Raw genomic sequence first — 11,529 nt, 5'->3', positions numbered from 1 at the left:
TGTATTTTTGTACGGCTAAGACATGGACGCGACAATGACTTAGAAATAAATTATTATTATTTATTAGAATTTTTTGTATTTAAATAAAAATTTACCAAAGACAAATCTGGGTCGGGCATTCAAGTTAACAGAATTCAATTCAACGAAAGCATTAATTTCAAAAAACACCACCGAATGCAGATTTCAATTTTTTTAATTATTCCTAACCCGAATCCTAACCCAAGTTTTGAGTTCAAGCGGGATTTAACATCATATATTAGTTTATACCAGACAAAAAATATGAATTGAAAGATTTACAAGATTACATACTTGCTCTTTACTCTCTAGATAGGCTTCCATCTAACTCTGTGATGCACCATACTATTAACACTGTCGATTCCGTTTGCTGCAATGACTTTTTCAAGCAGTGTTTTAGAAAACTGGAAATAAATATATGATTTTATTATCAAGTTTTGAAGTTATAAATCCCAAAAAAATGCTGTTTGACAAAGGTAAAGCAAAGGTAATCTTATAATAAAATACGTAAAAATATCAATTTAATGCCATATTATGTGCATACCGAGTCCATCTTACTCTAGGTGGAACTAAATTTCGTTGACCTAAGACATTATCAAATTATTTAATTCACAAGACAGAGATACAGAGAAGAGATATAGTTGTCCGAACTATGTCTTTGGCTATTCGGGTTTGGCTACTGTGGGTGATAAAATAAATAAATGTTCACTCATTCTATCTAACTGATACATACTGAGTTGCATGCACAGAATTTTATGCCATTATAACGTCGTATTTTGTATTTTGCACATCAAAAAATTCCCATTCGATATATTTCTTCATAATTCCCGTGCAATGTTAAAAATGTCAATATAAAAAATTGGCTGCAAAAATAGCCAAATTAGTTGAGGTGATAAATGGCTAAAATCATGTCATAATCATATTCCCGTTTCTATTCGTGCGGTTGGGAAACAACATTGTTCCTACCTAACGAGGCTAATACCGCGAACACGATCACTCCAAGCAAAAAATAATTTTCATGTCAGTATTTCAACCTACTTTTTAAAACATTCTGGAATAGAATAAAAGTTAATTATCTTGAAAATATCAGTCTACATTTAGCCGATATCGATACGAATGCCGATACCAAAAAAATTGCCGATATTACCGATACCCGATACCTTTTACCGAAAGCTTTTTAAATTAGTTCTGACAAGCACTGACTGTATAACGACACTGATGTTTGTTTTAAGCAGAAGGTAAAACACTCATTTTAATCATTCCAAACCGAAATTGAAATAAATGAAAAGTCAATTTATCGCAATTAATGATAAAATAAAACAAGTAAATAATACACGATAGGTATATGAACATTTGTTAAAAAATTACCATTCAAGGCAAAAAATAATATTGCAAAATGAACATATCATATTGGGTTAATTTAGCTGTCCTCAGTTAATATTTGGAAGTGATTCGACTTAAAATCCTTCTAATTTGAATCGAGCAATAAAATTAGAACCAAGTTACAGTAAAAAAACGCAAATATCAGAACATAACCCGTAAGTTCAAATGACATTATATTTTCATGGCATCGTGATACCAAAACAAGTTTATAGATGAACTATTATTAGGGGGGAAAAGGAGAACAAACGATAAGCGAGAGACTCAAGTAGAAAATGCGTGTAAAAATTCACACTATAATATTATGGTCTTATTTAAACCAAGAGCAAAAAACTGTAAAAAAAAATCATAAAGTCTTGACAACAAAAAGAAATGAAAAAGTATGAAACGCAAAGAACTGCAGAAAATGTTCGTAGAAATATAAAATGAACGGACATTTTTCTTCTTTACAGATATCCCATATTTTCCTCTTTATAATGTTAACGGCGTTCTATATTTTGTACTAAACCCAAAGAGGGTTTATTTGATTTGGGAGATTTGTTTTCTATAATATTTATAGTCACGTTAACATATTTTAAAATATGATTTTAATTAAAGCAATCGCACTAAAAATAAGAGTTTTAGGATGTACCGACATGAAAGCCATCAGTAGAATTCGCATTTTTATTTTTTTTAAAAGCTCAAACTGGTATAATTTTGTCACAATTACATTCAACAAGCGCCTTCAGTTAACAGTTGATTGGACGTGTTTTATCCTAAAATATTCTAACACTCTCCATCTTTAAAATTATGTAAAGAGGGAAATGTTCTAAAATAGAAGAACAAACGATTAAGCGAAGGCTTAAATAATATGACTCGGCATGTGTGCAATGTAAATTGGATATTTCCTGCCTTGCCAGCCTGTTTGGGACTGTTTTCTATGCGCTGGAAAATATGAATATCCAGTGTAAGCGTAAAATATACAACAGTGCAGCCTAGAACAGATTTAGCAACCAATCACAGGAAATCTTTTTTTTACTACATTGAATACCCGACAACCAGACTGCACCTTCTGAAAAGGAGTCAGAACAACAACCGTTGGAATATCGAGCGCACAAACCGAGGATAAACAGATCGAGCAATAATCGAACACAGCAATTTGATTACAATTATAAACTATATGAAATATTTTGTACAGAGACAAAACAAAATGTGAAATAAAAAACTAGCCTTGACAAAATGAAAAATTTGAAATGTTAGAAACTCTGGAAAAACGGCCCAAGAATGAACCTGAACGACTTTCGCGATTATTGCTGCATTGTATTGTATTAGCACTTATTAGCAGAGGATCAGCTAAAAAAGAATAACATACGATTGAGCGAGGGATTAATAAATATGACCTGACATGCGTGCAGTGTAACTAAGATTTTTCTAGCTTGTCAGCTTGCTTAAAACATTTTAACTTTTCGTTCAAAAATAAACCATTTCAACACACATATTAGAAACTATGAATATTCAGTGTCAGCGTCGGATAAATACCAATTCAGCTAATAAAACAGAACTATTCTAAAGTATTCGCAATCCCTAATGAAGAACAAACTGATCAGTGTCGTTGCGACAAAATCAGAAAATTCTGAAAATTTGATAAAAAGTCCTCATGTTGCGTGCTTTCGAATCTACCAATTTATTACGCTGCATCGGAGAATTGGAAGTGACCATTTCATTTATTTCTTAAATTCGTGGAAACATCCAGCACTTTTTTGTTAATACGTTTTCTTTCATTACCCCACTATTTAGCTTAACATTCTTACTTTGCATCAATTCACGTCATTTAGCATTCACAAATGTATTTTTGTACGGCTAAGACATTCACGCGACAATGACTTAGAAATAAATTATTATTTATCAGAATTTTTTGTATTTAAATAAAAATTTACCAAATACAATTATGGGTTGGGCATTTAAGTTAACAACAGATTTAAATTCAATTCAACGAAAGCACTTATTTCAAAAAACACCCCTGAATGCAGATTTCAAATTTTTCAATTTCTCCTAACCCGAAACCTAACCCAAGCCGGACAACCACTAATTTGTTAACGACGGATTTAAATTCAATTCAATGGAAGCATTAGTTTCAAATCAAATCTCTCATTTTTCAAAGAAACATTCACAACTGTGGTAATATACTTAGATAATTGGTATATTGCACTATAAGTTTTTTCAAAAATATTGAATTATTCCGAACTTTTCCGATCTAGCGGGGAAATATTTGAATATTCCATTAAATCGAGGACTAATATAAACAAGAGAGCTGTGCTCAAATACTTGGACACGTCACAAGGTGTCGCTAATTTTTATTCCGACACATAAAAAACGCGAATCTTTGAGGTCCACAGAAATTATTGAAATAAGTAAAAGTAATAGCCTTCTGGCAAAAAAATCAATCTTTAACCACTGAAAATTTCAAAGCAATTGTTCAGTATTCTAAAAGAAAAGCGATTTCATCATGACGATAGAGAAGAATACTAATAAGAACAACAACATAATATTGAAACGATCGTTATGTACACTGACGTGTCCAAAAACTTAATTCAACAAAAACTTGCGGTGGCACAATGTGGTATTCGAAGATGGTAAATTTTACAAAAATTGATTGATTTCAGAAAAATATTTAATTATTTCGATCTAATTTCGGCTTGGGGGTTAAAATTTGAATGTACCAATAATTTTTCAAACTATGACATTATGTGAACTATATGAACTATGTCAAGTTTTGGGTTTATGAATGACCGAAAATGTAATTTGATAAATTAGATATGAATTGAAGATATATTTAAACAAATCTATTCGTACCTGTATGCTCTAGCGATATGGCAACATCAAATAAAATAATACACCGTAGATTTTCCAAATTCTAAACCCTAACCATTCCAAGCCTGTCGAACTCCTGCGCTATCCTGAAAGCTCCCGCCAAACCCCATTGTACCAGATGGTTGAAATTAGGTGCCAATTAAGACTTTATAAAGGGGAAGCATAATTTCGTGCAAGGTTATAGAAAATGAAAGGATTCAGGTTGAAAATTCTTGGTTTGCCATAGCAATCAAAGATGTTTTAAAGTCATAAGCAGAAAGCATCAAAGGGCACTATGATATAAGCACAAACACCAAAGCGCGCGACATCCGTGGAGATGACGGGTTCACTAAAACTTATAACTGCGCAACGCTATACAAACAGCAACGCTAATTTATAAGTTGTTGAAAGTGTAAGTTTAAATATCTGAGTTGAATTGTAGTTAAATTTGCATAATTAGTAGACGCTGGGATAGAAATTCCCATAATAGAAAACTGCTTTAATTTAAAGGAAGCTCGTCGAACCCCTGTTACTCCAACAAAAAACAAATAGTCGATTGAACCCTGGTTAAAAACTACACTTCTAGACTATTGAAAAACTAACAAAACGCTATGGCAACGAAATAAACCCATAAAGTACGAATACAATAAATGCTATAAAATGAGGCCCGACTAACTGTATTAATGCAGCCGCAATTGCCCCATTACCAGTATTATAACCCGATTGCTGACGATACTTGTCAAACGATGGGAGAACGCCCGAAAAGAAACATAACCCGCGTCTTTTCGGGAATTGTGCATACGAACTAACAAAGCAGGAACATTTATTGCATACCAGCTAAAAACTGCACACTTTCCGTGAGCTAGCGGGTGGAAACCATTGCATTATATGACTTTACGAAATTAAATAAATAAAATTGGGCGGAATATTATGGACATATTGTGAGGATAATTCAAATATTTGCAGTTCTTCCGGACTAGCGGGATTTAACATGATATATCAGTTTATACCTGACAAAATATGAATTGAAAGATTTATAAGATTTTATACTTGCTCTTTACTCTTTACACTATATAGGCTTCCATCTCACTCCGTGAGGCACCAGACGAATAACAATGTCCGTTTGATGCAATGACTCTTTCAAGCAGTGACTTAGAAAACTGAAAATAAATATATAGTTTCATTATCAAGTTTTGGAGTTACAAATCACAAAAAATGCTTATCAACAGAGGTAAAGCAAAGGTAAGTTAGTAAGTAAGTGGGTTAGTATCAATTAAAAAAGTGTTTTAACAAAGTTGAGTTACGTGAACAGTCAACAGTGAGTATTGTAGTGATTACCAATTTGCGAAGTTCTGTAATTATTATTTAACACAAAAGTAACACCGACACGATCTAAAATTAAACGCATAGAAATGTCCAACTATCCGCTTCAAAAATATCGCACCCCGGGGTCAATATTGATTGTATTGTTCGCCTAAAATTGGGACCGTAATTTACAAACTGTGATAGAAATCCTACACAGAAGATAGAAATCATAATAAAATTAATTTGTGTTGTGAATGCACTTGTTGTACGTGATTGTGAACTCACAATCATGTCCGAAATATAAAAACTACGATATCCGCCGTAATAATTAATATTTACTAGTGAATAAAAATGTGCTTTAATATAGTCTAACAACATTAATTGGATTGTCGGCCGCCAAAACGATCGCGGTGACAAATAATTCACTGAGGCCTTCGATTACGACAAAATTATGAAATAAAAAAAGCCGTACTGTTCTAGTAAAATCCGAAAAAAAAATATTGTCACGGCGATGGTTTCGGCGGCCGACATCCCAATTGATGTCGTTCAAAATGACAATACTGATTATTCGGTGTCCGTTAAAAATATTCGATTAACTCGATTAAAAAATACGATTTTGCCCGCCAGTGATCACGGCGCAAGTAAATAATCATTGAATGGAAATAAAACTTCAACTTCATAACAATAAATTCCAAGTAATAGTTTCACATTTCATTCATTTGATCGGCGCTACATGCGAGCGTATTTTTGTACATATAAACCATTATGACACTACTGACATCTGCGAGATTTAGTTCTCTCTGAAATTAATTTTCCCGAATTTTTGATGTTTTATTTCCAAATGCGGGTACCCGCTGACTACGGATTAATAGTCGACGTTTGAAATACGACTTGTAAAATATTCACCAACACCATCAGGCAAAGAAAGACGGGCTACAACGTAACCCCCATTGGAAAATCCTGGCTGCACCCCTGGATGCGGCAATATTTAAAATGCGGTATTTATTGGCTTAATTGTGTTCAATGAAACCTGCAGTTGCGACGACTTACGTCTTACGACAATATAAAATCATTACAACTCAAAATTACCGCGTCAATCAGCGGACTTAAAATGAAGAACAATGAAACCAAGTGTAACAACACTGAATCCGCCCCGCCGCAGGCCTGTCACTCTGATTCCTTTTAAGGTTTCACCGTTTGAAATATCCCAAGATATAGACAAAATATGAACGATTGTAATTTAAATTATTGCGAAAAAAAATCAATCGATATATTTTGCATTAATTGTTTTATATATCGTCACATACCGAGAAAACGTCGTATGCGGCTCCATAGGTAGTTAATTTCAAAATAGACAAAGGGTACATCGCGTGACCAATTTACGGTGTTTCGGTTTCAGTTACTATTATGGTATATATTTTAAAGAAATCCTAACATAACACCAAATTTTGTGATTTACAATGTCTAAAAAGCGTTTTCAACCTGCTGCGAGACTGCTAAAACAAAACTTATGGTGATATCTTCCGCTTTATATTTCAATTTTAATATTTTATAATGCCGCAATCAAGAAATTGGGTTGCGAATTCACCTCTTTATCATTTATTTCTTCACCGATTTTTATAATATTGTATTCTAACTTGTTTGTGATTAATGTAAATTAGAAAGATTCAGAAGATTTTAAAAACATACTTGCTCTTTGGACTCGATGCAACCACCTCTCTCAGTGATGCATAATCGGACAAATAACTCCGCATGTCTTTTGATGTGTAATGATAAACTGTCTTTTCCGCTTTCAAGAAGAGTTTCAGAAAGCTGAAATTTATGCGAGATAATGAACTGTAAGTAAATTTTGTATAATATTGATTTGAATAAATATAGTTGTTCGAACTAAGTCATTATTAAGTTTTAGATTTATAAGTTACAGAAAATGTAATTTGACAGAGAAGCTATGCTTATACTTTGGATACATAAAATAAAAATATTAATTTCAGTTCATTGACAAATTATTCAGATTTCCCCCTTATTTACTAACATTACTTTGGAATGATCTGTCAGTGTATAATATTGCAACACATCATATAAATTATATTTATATTCATAGAAAAACACGTTGAAAATACAGCTATTAAGAAATGTAAATATCAAAAATAGGGCGGAAAAGATAAAATTTAACAAATATTTCTGTTTCTAATTACCTTTACGCCCCTCGAAAAATTCTCCACGCTCTTGTGATAAGCTATGCTTATTCTAAAGATACACGGACGACAACTTGTACTGATATTCATTTACGTTCATTCTATATTATTTGCAGATTTTCAATATTATAAATATTACTTATTCAGAATGATCTGTCAGTGTGCTATGTTGTATCTCATTATCTATATCTTAACTAGTGAATTATTTATTAGTGTGTTATATTTTACCTTCAAGTTCTCTATAGTCTTTCCTTCCCATCCCAGAGACCTGAAAATATACATCTATAAATAACTTCAGCTAAAGACATTTTAGACATTATATATATAAATATAAGAACATGACAGATCATAACTAGGTAATAAACGATAGAGAAATAAGGAATATATTTCCAGATTCAAACGCTAATGAACATAAGGCTACTAGCAATAGGGATATAGGCTGACTATAGTAGATTTACAATTGGTGGGATCTCACGTATATATAGAAATTTTAGTTTTGGACACAAATCCCATTGTTAACCAGTACTAAAGGGTGTACAATTCCCGGTTATATTGATGCATATTGATGCACTTGATTCTACTCACTCATATAATATCGTTTTTGGAAACTTAATGCGATTTTAGTTCGAAACACATATGAACACGAATGTCATGGTTAACTAGTACCAAAGGGGATAAGATACACGATTAATCAAGTCAAGTCAAGTCAAGTTTATTTTTTCCAACCAGTAAAAAGTATCACAACCATAAAATACGACACAAAGAAAATTTACACCGTTTTACTGGGGAAGGGACGTCGCGGGGAACCAAACTGATTATCGAGCAGCGACACCAAAGCTCCTAATATCTAATTAAAAATGTAAGAATTCTAAAGTTTTGAAGCTACTATATCTTATATTGACGGTGAGTGACGTATATAAAAGAGACCATTCAGTAGAAATTATATAGGAGAGTTTATATTAATTAAGCTCTTCTTAATACACATGATTAGGCATAACATGACGTGACCCGCACTAACAATGGGGAAAATATGACATATATTTCTATTTCTCTATTTTTAAATAGTTATGAACATGGATGCTATGATGACATAGAACTTTTAGCAAGGGGATAAGAACCAAAAAGGAGTTTACACTTGGTTGAATATAATTTATACATTACCGTTCTTGGAAAATTTAGTTGAAACACGAGTTCTTTAAGGTGTAAGATTAACGGCTATCTTAATTCACATAGTATGACTCACTCTTATAATATCATTATTGGAAATTTGGGACGATTCCATGAATATCAACTGTGAACTACCAGAGCGTACAGGTCACAATGAGCCACAGTTACATTTAAAAAATTAGCCTGATTACTTTATATAGTATGTTAGTTAGTGTCAACTATCATTTGTGGCAAAAACGCTCATCAGATTAATGAAAAAGGCCAGGACTACGATTTCAAAGATGTCAGACATATTAGTATATATAGACACCCTATGATAAACAACAAGTTAAACAATAAGTTTTAATATTCGCATGGTTATCAAGTTGGGGTTGTGTTTTAACCGAATTGCACTTAACGAGGCATAGTTCAAATTCTTCCAGTATCTCTGCAGATATACACTGCTGAGCTAAAAGTATCACTATGAAAAAATTTAGCCCCTGCGCTGTACTGACTATGTCATTATTCACCGGATATTGCTACAGTTAATTCGTATGACAGAATATTTAATTCCGCGATTCTACGAAATGAGCATGGTTTGGTTTAACAGATTTTGCCATAAACAATTATGAGCGCGCATTGGTGCCCAAACTGACAAAAATAAGATCAATTTAATGCATTCCTGTATCTCGACTATTGGGCGGGAACGAATAAAAGCTTAATTTTTATTTCTAAAACATGGCCCTATCCTTATTCACTGGGCCGACTCAATAGCCAGAATAAAACGGTAGTTGTGCGTATTATGTTATTATGAAATTTTGAGATTGTAATTTTTAGAAAATTTCATTTGACACACAAACCAAAACTGAGCTTATACTCAGTATATTGAAAGTAATATTTGTATGTAGATTTCCCGAAATACACAAAACTAAGAAAATTTGAACGAACAAAATTTATTCAGCGATTGCCATAAAATTTCAAATATTATAGATTACCATAAAAATTGCTATTCATCAACTCAACAGTTACAAGTATATGTAATTATTCAATTTCATAAATTCAGCTTAATATTTTATAACATATCAGGTGTAGTTTTCAAACTGCACGAGTTGCAAATATTACAATAAAAGTAAAACACCTAATGAACTTTTATAACTGTTTCGTGGAGTATATGACTAATTACCTCTGATCAGTAACTTGTAGAATTATCACCTTGTTCACGGTGGGGATCGCAAACTGGAGATCGCTATCCAGCAGAGAAGCGAGCAACGAATTTTAGGGGTCTCAAGAGAGTACACCAATTTGATACAAGGTACTATATTTATAGTACTATTTCGGACCTCAAAACAAAATTATTAAAACATGTGCAAAATCTAAATCTCAAATTTCGATAGAATGCACAGGATAAAATAAGCGCAATAACAATGTTGGCTCGCATCGAACTATTTAGCATTTTAAACGTGAATGTGGGTCTTACTTTTTTGAAATTTTGATTCGAAAGACAATTATTAAAACTTGTAAAAATATAAATCTCGAGGGAAAACACACGATCAAATATGTGGCATAACGATGCCGACTTTGATCGCAAGACCCGAGACGCGGTGCGCTCGCATCTAATTGTTTAGCATTCTAAACGAAAACAGTGGTGTACAGGAATAAAATAGGCGTCAAAAGTCAAATAAAATGTTTAAATGATATTTACTTGTATCATTCCTCGTTCGTTGCTTTGTGTCTTTAAACCTCCAACCTTTAATAGTTTTGCATCTGAAAAAAAGTTAAAATATTGATAAATAAACTGTCGCAGAACTGTAGCTAGCATATTCAATGAACAGCGGGGCTGAATCTATCGGATCTTTTGCACAAGGCTCCCGCCATGTTTTAAAATGACATATTAGTAATTATCTATTTGGGGTTAGGAATGATTTAAAAATTTGAATTTCCAGCACAATCTGCATTCCTAACTTAAACCACCAAGATGGCGCACAACCTGAACCCTAACCAGGTACACATACTGTGTTCAGGTTGTGCGCCTTCTTGGTACGAATACTATGGGAGCACCCTATACACAATAAAATATGAAAGTGAAAAGGCTACGCGAATCTCTAATAAACCATTGATTTTGCGCTACATTTGCGAAAGTTTTGAAAGTTATGCAATACATTCATGTAAATCTTGTCCTGTTGAATGCAGCTTACGTAGTGACGTAGATCAGTATATTACGTTTATGTTTCTTAATATGATAAGTCTATGTATTGCCATATAGCCCTGAAAGTTCGACTAGTTGTGAGAAAACGATGGAACCCGATGTTAGTGAGTTCGATACAAAAGAGAATCCCCCACCAATCTAGACTTCTGTATTAGGTTAATAATTCCAATTCGTATAGGCCCGAAAACCTTTAATTTACCACTTATACAATAGAAAAATGAAAGCAATAGAATAGCAATGAAAACAATAAGTATAAAAAACATTTAGCTCACCTGAATATCGTTTTGAAATCGCTGTCATAACCCAACAGTCAGCTTATCCATACATCTTACACAAAATCGAATCTCCTCCTACGACGAACACTTGTGACTGCGATGTCGCTTGTGGCTTCCCGCGCACAAATATTTGACGAAAAAGGCTAACTGATTGTTAGTAATCAAATAGTTTTAACTG

At 33.0% G+C, this 11,529-nt stretch overlaps 1 long non-coding RNA gene across 1 annotated transcript; it reads right to left on the bottom strand.

Annotated features, from left to right (window-relative positions):
• Positions 1 to 345: 345 nt before the first annotated feature.
• LOC120326928 (uncharacterized) lies at positions 346 to 11,447 on the bottom strand. Its single transcript, XR_013475023.1, has 6 exons — positions 11,349 to 11,447; positions 10,573 to 10,634; positions 7,953 to 7,992; positions 7,219 to 7,341; positions 5,275 to 5,384; positions 346 to 419 (listed from the first exon to the last, which is right to left on the bottom strand). It is a non-coding gene; the product is annotated as an uncharacterized LOC120326928 (long non-coding RNA).
• Between the last annotated feature and the right edge of the window lie 82 nt (positions 11,448 to 11,529).

Source organism: Styela clava, chromosome 4, assembly GCF_964204865.1.
Source record: "Styela clava chromosome 4, kaStyClav1.hap1.2, whole genome shotgun sequence".
NCBI lineage: Eukaryota > Metazoa > Chordata > Ascidiacea > Stolidobranchia > Styelidae > Styela > Styela clava.
Note: the sequence above shows the minus strand (reverse complement) of the source record. Positions and strands in the feature narration are given on the sequence as shown.